The following is a 13,692-nucleotide window of genomic DNA, read 5'->3' on the forward strand; positions in this document are numbered from 1 at the left end:
TTATGTTATCGTAGAGAAGATTTAAGCCACATAAGCTGGGACAAAGAGGGCTTTAAAATAAAGAGCACCTTTCAAGAAAGCTTTCCTAAGCCCACTACACTTCATCTTTCAGACTCTCTTCACGTACCTATTAGTTCAACTAATTAAATCAGGAACTATTCTTGAAACAAACAAACAAAAACCCAAAGTCAAGACAACTTCTTTACAAATTGTCCTTTTCTTTTTCTTTCATTTGCTCAATTTATTTTTACTTACTCGTGAATATCTGCTTTGTAACAGGCTTGCACAAGATCCAAAGAGGAAGGGAAGCATAAAATTTTTAAATGTGGGCAAATCACTCACAACTTGCAGCAGCAAAACTACCTTGTTCAGAGCCCACTAAGAATTTTTTAAATTGGAGACAATTCTAAACGCCAAGTAAAAACTGTATTGTAGAGAAGAGAGTTTCCTATATTAAATTTTCTCTAGCTCTAGTGTGTACTGATTTACTTTTATTAGGGCACAAGTCAAATATCCTAGTAATACTCACAGGACAAATATTAAAATAGTCTATGGTTCGATGTAATTGTTTCACAGTTTTTACATTCCAATAATCAAATAAAATGTCAAAGCCTGCATCATTTTTAGTTCTAAGTGTACATTTTACAGCTATTTAAATTATTCACAAGAATTAATACACAGTTAAAATGATGTGTGATATACTTTACACAGGGCACCTACCAGAACTACCTAATAGTTAAGTAAGAAAACATTAATATATCTAGTATTTTTACTGCAAGATACACAGATAATTTCTCAACCAGATTCCTGATTTCTCCTTAGGTTTAACCCAACAGGGTTACATCGACTAAGGCTAAAATATAAATCCTTAGCTGTTTCTGTGGGGAAAGCAGACAAGCAACACATTTTACTGTTAATGGGCAGTTATATTTTAAATTTCCCATATGTGGTGCCAAAAATTTACTTTAGGGGAAACACCTATGACTGGACCTCAATAGTGATTTTCACTTTGGATATATTTTCCAGGAGGGTGGCACTCGTATAGCAATGTTTTAAGGAGGATGATGTGCTCTCAGACATTTACACTATGCTTTTTAACAGGCTTTTTGACCTGCAATGTAATTAATTTTTGTAACACATTATTTTAATGGTACACTAATTAACCTTGAATTAGAATGAATTCTCTAACAATGACTTACTGTAGGAGTGCTGAAGATATAGCTACATTAAGACCATCTAGTGATTAATATTTTTAGGCAGTATTAAGCTCAAAAACAAGGGCAGGATTAAACATACTTGTAAATAGGCATAGATAAAGTAAACCAGGCTTTGGAATTTTTGACTTCAAAATGTCCTACATATAAGTGAACAAAGACCAACACAATCAGGTATGTGAATGTGAAAACTCTCTACTTCAAATTATAGAGTTCCTGTAAACACACTCTAATTTAAGATTATTAGCTCAAGTTATAAATAACCAATAATTTGCAGAGATGCTATCTCCATAACCCCTACTGATGAAATCAGTAAATAAACACCTGTGGTTTCTTTCTCTTTCTGGACCAATACAATGGTCCAAATTAAATTATTAAATATTTTAGATACAGGATTCCATAGTTTCTCTTCCAGAAGGAAAAGAATGAATTAGCTACACATTAAAATTATATTTGCTTAAAGGTTTTATACAAACTTGTGAGATGTTTTACCTATTTTTAATTGTTTAATATTCTCTGAATGACATAATCTCTCACAAATTTTCAAGCAAAATTTATTTTTACTGTTACCACAAATGCTGACAGTTGTTTATTTGTTTGCTTCTACTTTTAAGAACTTCTGAAAAAATATACCAGGACTAAGTGGGGAAAGCCATTATTAAAGGGAATCTTTGTTAGGCAACCAGAAGGCAAAAGCACTGTCTGGAGTGCTCTGGATAATTCTGGAATTCAAATACAGTAAAACACAGGAGGAGGAAAAGAGTTCTCATCTATTAACCAAGGGTGCAAATACCGTCCTACCTCAGACAGATGAATGACTCTAAAGTGCTTTGAAGGTGCAGGGTAGCAGTTAACCTATTAAGTGGTATTACTTTCATGCCTTGGAAAATACAGAGTGGGTCTTAATATTTTAAATGCTTCTTTCATATCCTTGTTCACTTGTCCTTATACCATGCAGAATTTTTTTAAAATTAGATTTTTGCTTGGATATCACAAATAAAAGAGATGGTATTATAAAACAAGTCTTGATGTTCTTCCGGTATTTTGAGAACAGATACACCATACATACGGTAGGTAAAAACATGGTAAATTGGTACGTTTAAGTTTCTAAGAGGTCTATCAAAGATGGGATATGGTATAATACTATCTAATTATAAATGAAATACAGTAAACACGTGGACTTCAATTTTTCTCTCTGGAAAAAAAAGGGTTTCAATTTACATAGAAGTGGAGATTGACATCAGCTACCAGGAACCTGTACTGTCTCTGTCTCTGCTCACCTATCCCTATGTAGGTTCTACCCTTTGCTGCTGCTGCTGTAGCAGCTGGCTCTAGTGAAAACTCCCCCAACTGCAACTACCAGAAAGTACACAATGCCTCCTACTTCCACCTCCCTCTGAATAGTGAAACGACAAATGTTCTTTCAAAAACTTAGCAGTACGACTGGGAGGCAGTTTATGATCTCAAGATGTGCCTAGCATGGACGCTAATACACATTTAAAATCAGTGAATACTGGATCCCTTTCACTGTTTAAGATCTAAGGTAAAGAGAAATTGTGTTGCTGGGCTATCAAGGAATTTAGGATTTTAAATATACTCCTTAAAAAAATTGCTTTATAAGTGTTTACTAAGCTGTAATGTTAGTAAAGTGTAAAGAAATAAGCAAGGGAGGAGTTCCCGTCGTGGCGCAGTGGTTGACTAATCTGATTGGGAATGGTGAGGTTGCAGGTTCGATCCCTGGCCTTGCTCAGTGGGTTAAGGATCCGGCATTGTCGTGAGCTGTGGTGTAGGTTGCAGACACGGCTCGGACCCCACGTTGCTGTGGCTCTGGTTCAGGCCAGTGGCTACAGCTCCGATTAGACCCCTGGCCTGGGAACCTCCATATGCCACGGGAGCGGCCCTAGAAAAGGCAAAAAGACAAAAAAAAAAAAAAAAAAAAGAAAGAAACAAAGAAAAAAGAAATAAGCAAGAGAGAGATTACTTCACTTTGTATAAGTAATAAGGAGTTCAGTAATAATAATAAGGTGGCCAGGTGATCATCATAAGACAATGGATAAATACAATGAACATATTCATATTCCAGAATATTACTCAGCAATATAAAGGAAATACTGATTTATACAATGACATCAATGAACCTCAAACACATTACACTAAATGAAAGAAGGCTTACACAAAAAAAGAACATGTTATGATTCTTTCTAAAAGTTCTAGAACAAGCAAAACCAATCCATGGTAGAAAATTATCAGAACAGTGGTTACTTTTGTAGGATTAGGAGAAAGAACCAGCAGGGAAGGAGGATGAGGGATTTTTGGGGGTGGCATATCTTGATAGTTGTTTCCGTTACACAGGTTTATGCATTTGTCACAATTAATTGAATGTACACATAAGACTTGTGCATTTCACTGCACATAAATGTTACCCTAAAAGAAAAACCAAACACTGAACTCTAGTTAATGATAAATATGCTGATACGCTCAGAAGAAAATGCATTACTTATAAAATACTCTGAAATGCAACAAAAAATAAGACAGACTGATGGATAGGTAGAGAGATGGATAGATACTGATAAAGCAAGCACAGTAGAGTATCAGTGGTAGAATCTAGATGTTCACTGTAAAATTCTTGCTGCTTTTCTGTATGTTTAAAATTTTTCTTCATAAAGTGTTGGAAAGAAATCAAACAAAAACGTGCACACCCACATTCATTGCAGGACTATTTATAACTGCCAAAATATGAAAGGAACCCAACTGTCTACAGATGGACATTTAGATAAACAAAATGCACTATACACATGCAAATATCACTCAGTTTTAAAAAAAGAAATTTTGACACATTTTTAACATGGACGAACCTTGAAAACACTGTGCTAAGTGAAGTCACAAGAGAGCAATACTGTATGATTCCACTTATATGAAGTATCTAAAGTAGTCAGATTCATGGAGACAGAAAGTGGAACGGTGGGCTGGGGGAAGGAATGGGGAGTCAGTGTTTAATGGGTACGGAGTTTCAGTTGGGGAAGATGAAAAAGCTGGGGAACTGAGAGGTGGTAACGGCTGAACAATGTCAAAGAACTTAATGCCACAGAACCGTACACTTTAAAATGGTTAAATCTAAATGGTTTTATGTGCATTTCACTACAATAAAAAACAAAAACATATGTTGCCAAAGCTCATAAGATTCAAAGCACTTTCACTATTCTCTGATTTTGTACTTAAGGAGTTTCTGATGTAAAGTATTACCATAGGCTTGATTTTTAAATGGTGCTGCCTCTATTAACACAAATAAGCATAATTTGACAGCTGAGAATGCATTTCTCACTTAGTAGTGTAAATGAACAAAGCTCCTTCAAATTAACACTTTAATCAATTTCACAATCAAAATAACTTGGAATAATATAAGAGAAAGTTATTTAAGAGGATGCATTTTTTCCTTCCTTCCTTAAATAAAAGCATAAATTTAGCCTTAGTATACTGACTTTGCCTCTTAAAACTTTTGCTTGTTAGGTTAATAGTGTCACTTTTGCCAGATTTTGCAGCAGTTTCTCAAGCCAAAAGCATGTAAATCGTATTCTGGCATGAGCTACAGATTTAAAACAAAGTAAGAACAGAAAGGAATGGAGTCAAGGGAAAGGTGACTTTCTTCAAAGCATTTGAAAGAATCAGTAAACATGGAAAACGGTATAAAATTATACTTTCAAAAAGATAGAAAGGAAAGAACTAAAGAAACAACTAAAACAAAGAGGAATTTTAGAGATAAGAATCTATGGAAAACCAGTGAATTATATGGATGCTTTTGGATGCTTGATGATAGATAGCTGTATTGGAATAATATCATCTAGTCAAATATTATTATATTGCTACATCTGTTCTAAAATAAATTAAAATTAATGTGCAAGTTTGAAATACTATTCAAGTATCACTAATAAGCATGAATTTAAGGTCTACTGTATATGGCACTGATCTGAGAAATAATATGTATGGTAAGAATTGTACAGACATAATATACGCCTGATGATTATTGAGAAATATTCTGCTCATATCTTGCGTTCTTTACAAATTATCTGAATCATCCTTTCCCCTTAAAAGATATTTTCTTGGAAGAACTGTAACATGTGGCATATGTGAAAGATTATATTAATATGGCTCAAAAATAAAAACTGAAGCACCATTTAAAAAAAATTTATAGGTGCTCATTTCTTCACATTACCTACAGCTCAATTTCCAAATATTTCTGCAAATGATTAATATAATAAAAGCTCTAATTTAAAGTAAAAAAATAAGCACATAGAACACAATTATGCTATAAAATTGGAACTTGAAACATCTGATACATAGATAGCTTCCTGAATAGTAAGTATAAGTACAAAATTTTTTTCTATTATGTGAAATATAGACAATGTCCTAATTACTCTATCAGTAGGAAATTCCATGTAATTTTCTCAAATTAGAAATAAATGCCTTACTATTTTAGTAGCAATTATAACTTAAATAAATAAAAGATACATACCAGGAACTATACTTATACATAATAAATAACTTAATTATAAAATATAAATATTTTATTTAAGAGGCATTTATATACATGTTCATGTGCTATGAGTTATAGATTCAAACCTAAGGATTTTAGGCAATATAATAATTGTGTTCATTTCAACATGAGGAAGTGCAAATGTGCCTTATCATATTATGACTATAATTACAGAGAATTTTAAGTTCTCACAGAGACTTTTAAGTGCAATAAATGTAATTTTTAGTAATTTCAGGGAGAGAATGAAATTGGGTTGAACCTGCTGGATGAACATTTTAAATAAAGTCATATACTGTCGTAAAGAATTTTAGGCAATCAGTAGTGAAATAGCTCAAGTTCAAATATTAGATAGACAAGCACTTAGAAGAATTGACTATCCTTTCAAAACCATAATTGTTACCCAATTTATTATAGTAGGGAAATGACTTTTTTTGTTTTCCTGAAAAAGGAGTGAAAAGTATTTAGCTGTATTTAGCTAGCAACTTAACTTTGAGATTACATACTTTTAATCCATTATCAAAACTTACTAAGTTGTTTTATTTGCTAGAGCTTTAAATGTCATGAAGCAGTGCCCTTTATGTTATTTAGGATGTTAAGTTTGATTCTAATTTTAAGCTCCCATGTCCCTCATGTTCTTAAATTAATTCACAGAAATCCCTGATTAATAATAAAAAAGCCTGCCATCAGTATTCAAAGCCCAGCCTGAGTTGTCATGGCTGAGAGGGCAGAAATCTGCTTGGAGCAATGAGAGAACCCAACTGAATTCTGGGTCTCAGTCTATGAATGTGTAAGCACTTCATCTGCTCATGGAGACACAATGTTCTGGCAGGCTCGGGGTAAAGGTAGCTGCATGGGTAACAAACTGGAAGACCTGGGAAACGTACTATATCAAAGTAACTAAATGACAGAAGCAAGATATTTTACAAGGGTTTATTTTTACAAAAAATAGTGTAATTTATTGTAAGCTATTTGTGTCCTAAACATTTATTTTATCCCTGTTACTGCTGTCCAGTGATCTTGACAGAAGTCGCAAGTGGACTTGACTTTTAACACTAGTGTATAGAAGAAATTGTCGCAAATCAGAGCATAACGCTAGCAGGGCTGACTGGAAAGTGATTATCCTTCTTAGATCCAGTCGTGAAAAGAACACTGCCTCGGATCTGCATTTCCACTTAGCAGCTGTATGCATTTGAGCAAGCAATGTGCACATCTCTGAAACAGTTCCTATCTGCAAAATAAGGATAACATCCTCCTTACAGAGCTGTTGTGAAGACAGCATGGTAATTACTGAAAGGACCTTACTGAGTGAATATGGTAATAAGTAAAAGTACTCTGTAAACTCTGACCCACACTGTATAAAATAGTATTATTTGAAAGGTGGAGAATACTAACGGGGATCATATAGTACATACACAATAATTTCCAGTGAAAACGTGACTTTGTAAAGTTAAGTGGGCTTCCAGTTGCAAGTTTCTTATTTCAGGAGCTAGGAAGTTGCCACTCCATCCTTACAACAACCGAAAATCTGAAGAGACCAAAAAAATCAATTGTTCTTCTTAGATCCATAAGAAGGGGGAGGATACAAGGCCAAACCACTGTCTCTGAGCCTAGAGAGAGAGATGTGTGAAGTCCACATCCCGAAGCAGAGCCTCATAAGTGCAAACTACCTGGAGAACCAGTGCCAGGTAGGAAATCCTGACAGTAATTGATGAGACTCAGTACAGACAACTCGGGGACGGGGCACACAACTGTGAGGTTTTCCTCTAGGAGCTTGACCAGGTCCCATAATTAAACCAGAGAAAAATCCCCTCATGCTTCTGGCAGGAGGAGGGGGAAATGAATCCTTCTGAAATAGGCCAGAGAACACTCTTCTTTTTACAAATGCCTGGCTTCAGGGGAAACCTGGTTTGTCAGCACCTAATCTGTCGGGGTACTACCAAAGCCTAACCAACCTGGAAGAAGGGAAATATCCACTTTCAGTCCACTCTCATTGTTCTGTCCCATCCTAAGGGGGAGGGAAAAACCTGAGATAACATTTGCGAGATTCCCAGCCCAGAGGCATCAGCTCACTAAAAGAATGACAGCCAATCATAGGACCACAGAACACTTTCTCTCTCACCATTACATTACTAAGGGCCTGTCTACAGAAGTTCCTTTTTATCTGGTATATCACATCCAGCTATTAGTAAAAATTACAAGGTAAACCAGAAGGCAAAACCTCCCACGATTTGAAGACACAGAGTAAATATCAGAATCAAACAGGGCAGGGATGTTGGAATTATCAGGTGGAGAATTTAAAACAATCAAAATTAATATGTTATGCACAAAAATAAACTCAAAATGGCTGAGAGACTTAAATATAAGACAGGACACCATCAAACTCCTAGAAGAGAACATAGGCAAAACACTCTCTGACATCAACATCATGAATATTTTCTCAGGTCAGTCTCCCAAAGCAATAGAAATAAGAGCAAAAATAAACCAGTGGGACCTAATCAAACTGAAAAGCTTTTGCACAGCAAAGGAAACCCAAAAGAAAACAAAAAGACAACTTACAGAATGGGAGAAAATAGTTTCAAATGATGCAATGGACAAGGGCTGAATCTCTACAATATATAAGCAACTTAAACAACCCAACAGCAAAAAAGCCAATCAACCAATGGAAAAATGGGCAAAAGACTTGAATAGACTGTTCTCCAAGGAAGATATACAGATGGCCAGCAAACACATGAAAAAATGCTCAACATCGCTGATTATAAGAGAAATGCAAATCAAAACTACCATGAGATACCACCTCACACATGTCAGAATGGCCATCATTAATAAATCCACAAATAACAAGTGCTGGAGGGGCTGTGGAGAAACAGGAACCCTCCTGCACTGTTGGTGGGAATGTAAACTGGTACAGCCACTATGGAGAACAGTTTGGAGATACCTTAGAAATCTATACATAGAACTTCCATATGACCCCGCAATCCCACTCTTGGGCATCTATCTGGACAAAACTCTCCTTAAAAGAGACACGGGCACCCGCATGTTCATTGCAGCACTATTCACAATAGCCAGGACATGGAAACAACCCAAACATCCAACAACAGATGATTGGATTAGGAAGATGTGGTATGTATACACAATGGAATACTACTCAGCCATAAAAAAGAATGACATAATGCCATTTGCAGCAACATGGATGGAACTAGAGAATCTCAAACTGAGTGAAATGAGTCAGAAAGACAAAGACAAATACCATATGATATCACTTACAACTGAAATCTAATATCCAGCACAAATGAACATCTCCACAGAAAAGAAAATCATGGACTTGGAAAATAGACTTGTGGCTGCCCGATGGGAGAGGGAGGGAGTGGGAGGGATCGGGAGCTTGGGCTTATCAGACACAACTTAGAATAGATTTACAAGGAGATCCTGCTGAGTAGCACTGAGAACTATGTCTAGATACTCATGTTGCAACAGAACAAAGGGTGGGGGGGGGAAATGTATACATGTAAGGATAACTTGATCCCCTGCTGTACAGTGGGAAAAAAAATTAATATGTTAAAGAGCTCTAATGGATAAAACAGGCAGCATGCAAGAACAAACGGACAATGTAAGCAGAGAGATGGAAATCCTAACAAAGAATGAAAAAGAAAGGCTAGAAAATACATAAAAAACTCCCACTGTAACAGAAATAAAGAATGCCTGTGATGGGCTTATTAGTATACTGGACATGTTGGAGGAAAGACTCTCTGAGCCAGAAGATATATCAATAGAGTCCTTGAAAACTGAAAAGCAAAGAGACAAACACTGTAGAAAACAAACAAACAAATAAACCAAACAAACAAAAAACCAGAATAGAGTATTTAAGGATTGTGGGACAGTTACAAAAGGTATAACATATGCATAATGGGGAAACCAGAAGGAGAAGAAACAAAGAAAGAAACAGAAGAAATTCCTGAAACAATGACTGCATTTCCTCAATGACTCATTTCCTCAAATGAGTACCAGACAATAAAGCACAGAACTAGGAAGCACAGAGAACATTAAGCAAGATAAATGCCCCACTTTAAAATTATAAAAAATGAAAGAGAAAATTCCTGAAAGAAGTCGGAGGAAAAAAACACGTTCTTATAGAGAAATAAAGATAAAAATTATATCAGACTTCTCCTCAGAAACCATGCAAACAAGAAGACAGTGAAGCAAGATACTTAAGCTGTTGAAAAAAAAAAGCCCTGCTAACCTTGATTTCTGAGAAATTATCTTTCAAAAGGAGAGATAAAGAGAAAAATAAATATTGAGGGAATTTACTGCCAGGAGACATGCCTTGCAAGAAATGTCAAAAGAAGTTCTTCAGAGAGAAGGAAAGTAATGTAGGTCAGAAACTGGACCTACATAAAGAAAGAAGGAGCATCAAAGATGGAATACTGAAATTACAATGAAACCTTTTATTTTTCTTATTCTTTTTATTGCATCACAGTCATCTCTTTTATTTTTTTTAATTTTATTGAAGCATAGAGTATTTTTCTTATTCTTAACTTATCTAAGTTTGTTCAAAATTTGCAACAGTGTATTTGATTATAGACACTAATTTATGTATGCATCGGTATATATACACACATAGAAAGTATGCATACATATATGCTTATGTGTGCTTATGTATAAGTGATATGAATAATAGCAATGATACAAGGGATAAGAGAGGGGAATTAGGATTATTTTGTTTTTATAAGATACTCACATTACCCATGAAATGGCATCAGGTTATTTGAAAATGGACTTAGATTAGTTATAAATGTACAGTGCAAACTAGGGCAACCACTATAAAAGGTTTAAAAGTAAAAGCGTAACTGATGTGCGAAGGAAGGAGAGAAAACAGAATCTTATTAAATGCTCAATTAAAAACACAAAACAAAATTCCCTGCTGGCTCAGCAGGTTAAGAATCCAGCATTGCCACTGCTGGAGTTCAGATTATTGCTATGGCACAGGTTCGAACCCTGGCCCAGTAAATTCTGAATGCTGTAGACATGCCCAGAAAAAAACAAAACAAAACAAAAAAACCCACAAAAGACAGAAAAAGAGTGGAAGTCAAAAATAGGAACAAAGAATAAGGGAAACACAAAGAAAACAGTAACAAATATGGTAAATGTCAACCCAGCTATATCTGCAATCACTTGGAAGCACAATGGCCTATATGTACCAATTAAAAGATAGATTGTTGGATTTCCCATTGTGGCTCAGCGGTAACAAACCCAACTGGCATTCATGAGAACGCACATTGATCCCTGGCCTCACTCAGTGGGTGAAGGATCTGGAGTTGCTGTGAGCTGTGGTGTAGATCGCAGACTTGGCCCAGATCCCATGTTGCCGTAGCTGTGGTGTAGGCTGGCAGCTACAGCACCAATTCGACCCCTAGCCTGGGAACTTCCACATGCCACAGGCACAGCCCTGAAACAAACAAACAATTGTCAAAGTGGCTCAAAAGCACAATCCAATTATATGTTGTCTATAAGAAACCTACTTTAAATATAAAGAAACTATAAGTAAAGGACAAAGAAAAAAATACCACCCTAACGCCCTAAGAAAGCAGGTGTAGCTATATTAATTTCATTCATAGCCGACTTCAAAGCGAGGAAAGTTATGAAGGATAAAGAAGACATTATGTAATGATAAAGAGGTCAATTCTCCAAGAAGACATAACAATTCTTAATGTGGATATCCCTAACAACAGAGCACCCACGGACAGTAGGAATTCAAGATGGTACAGCCACTTTGGAAGAGATAGTTTGGTGGTTTCTTATAGAACTAAACATCCCTTTTCCATAAGATCGAGCAAGTGTACTCCTTGTTATTTACCCAAAGAAGCTGAAAACTTATGTCCACACAAAACCTGTACATGGATATTTATGGCAGCTTTATTCATAACTGCCAAAACTCAGAAGCAACAAAGAAGTCCTTCAGGAGGCGAATGGATAAATAAACTGTGGTACACATCCAGACAGTGGAATATTGTTCAACGTGAAGATTAAGCCATCAAAAGACATGAAGGAAACTTAAATGCATATTACTAAATGAAAGAAGCCAATATGCAAAGGCTCAATGTCTATATGATTTCAACTATATAACATTCTGGAACAGATAAAACTATGGATACAAGAAAAAGTTCAGTGGTTGCCACGGGAGCAGGGGGTATGAATACAAAGAGCACAGGGACTTTTAGGGAAGTTAAAATACTCTAAATGACATTATAATGATAAATATTTCATTATACATTTGTCCAAATACACAGAATGTACACCAAGAGTGAATCCTAAAATAAATCATGGACTTGGCATGATTATGATATATCAATGTAGGTTCATCCTTGAGTAAAAACAATGTACCACTCTGGTGAGGGATATTAATGATGGGGGGAGGCTACACATGTGTGGGAGCAGGGTCATAAGGGAAATCTCTGTACCTCCCTCTCAACTTTACTGTAAATCCTAAAACTGCTCTGCTCGTAAAAACAAACAAACAAACAAAAACCTACGAAGTTCCCATTGTGGCTAAGTGGGTTATGGACCTGACATTGTCTCTGTGAGGATGTGGGTTTGATCCCTGGCCTGGCTCAGCAGGTTAAAGATCTGGTGTTTCCACAAGCTGTGGCGTAGGTTGCAGAAGCAGCTTGGATCCCGTGTTGCTGTGGCAGTGGCACAGGCCGCAACTGCAGCTCCAATTAGACCTCTAGCCTGGGAACTTCCATATGCTGCAGACGCGGCCATTCAAAAAAAAAAAAAAAAAAATTAGGTCTTTTAAAAAATGATTAAGTGGCTTCTTCATTTCTTCATTGTATCATCATCCTTCATCCATATTATTCACTAAGGATAATTAAGACAGCTACTAACATTTATTGGGTACTTGGTATATGTGTGTCAGACACTGTTTAGGTGCTTTATATATATATGTTAACTCATTTAAAATTCAAAACAATTCTGACACAGGCACTATTATTATTCCCATTTTACACATCAGGAAACTGAGACACAAAATAATATATGTCACGGGTGCGGCCCTAAAAAGCAAATAGTGATAATAATAATAATAATTATGACAATCTTAAGTCATGTCGCTGGGAAGTGAGAGTACTAGCACTTGAACCCAGGTAGTCCAGCTCATCACCATTACACTATATTGCTTCTGCTTATTCATTCATTCAATCAATCATTAATTCATAATTCATCAAATCTTTAGCTGAACATGTAGAATATACCAAGAGCTCTGACAGAAATATTTTTAACCAGGAAGATCTCAAAACATTTAGCTTTCTCAGGAAGCTACTGGTGGAAATGCTCCACCATACCAGGAAATAAATAAAAGAGAAAGCCATCAAAATAGAGAAATAAACATTTAAAGATGAACACCTGGGATCCAAAATGCAGAATAATCCAGGAGAAAGGAGAAGAGAATTCCTATGGCAGTGGTAAAGTGTAACTCCAGAATGACAGCTATGTGAGAAGCCTAGAGAGCAACCAGTCCAGACCAGAGATGAAGAAAGAGGGTTCCAGAAGAGATATTGCTAAAAAAATTTTTTTTAAATTAATGGGATTGATAACTTGATGTACTTGACTACACTGAGACGTCTACTGGGCAATTTGAGCAAAGAATTAACAATCGGACCACAGTAGATGAAGAAAAGATAAAAACAAAAAAAGACAAATACCATATGATATCACTTATAACTGGAATCTAATATCCAGCACAAATGAACATCTCCTCAGAAAAGAAAATCATGGACTTGGAGAAGAGACTTGTGGCTGCCTGATGGGAGGGGGAGGGAGTGGGAGGGATCGGGAGCTGGGGCTTATCAGACACAACTTAGAATAGATTTACAAGGAGATCCTGCTGAATAGCATTGAGAACTATGTCTAGATACTCATGTTGCAACAGAACAAAGGGTGGGGAAAAAATGT

General features: G+C 36.0%; 1 protein-coding gene across 14 annotated transcripts in view; it reads right to left on the reverse strand.

Moving 5' to 3' along the window:
* Positions 1 to 13,692, reverse strand: part of ACBD6 (acyl-CoA binding domain containing 6) — a 198,047-nt gene that overhangs the window by 94,179 nt on the left and 90,176 nt on the right. The gene's annotated exons all lie outside the window — the stretch shown is intronic.

Source organism: Sus scrofa, chromosome 9 (assembly GCF_054392235.1).
Source record: "Sus scrofa isolate SSC_HxYL_T2T_F1_AM1 chromosome 9, Sscrofa_HxYL_maternal_Yorkshire_Landrace_v2.0, whole genome shotgun sequence".
Lineage (NCBI taxonomy): Eukaryota > Metazoa > Chordata > Mammalia > Artiodactyla > Suidae > Sus > Sus scrofa.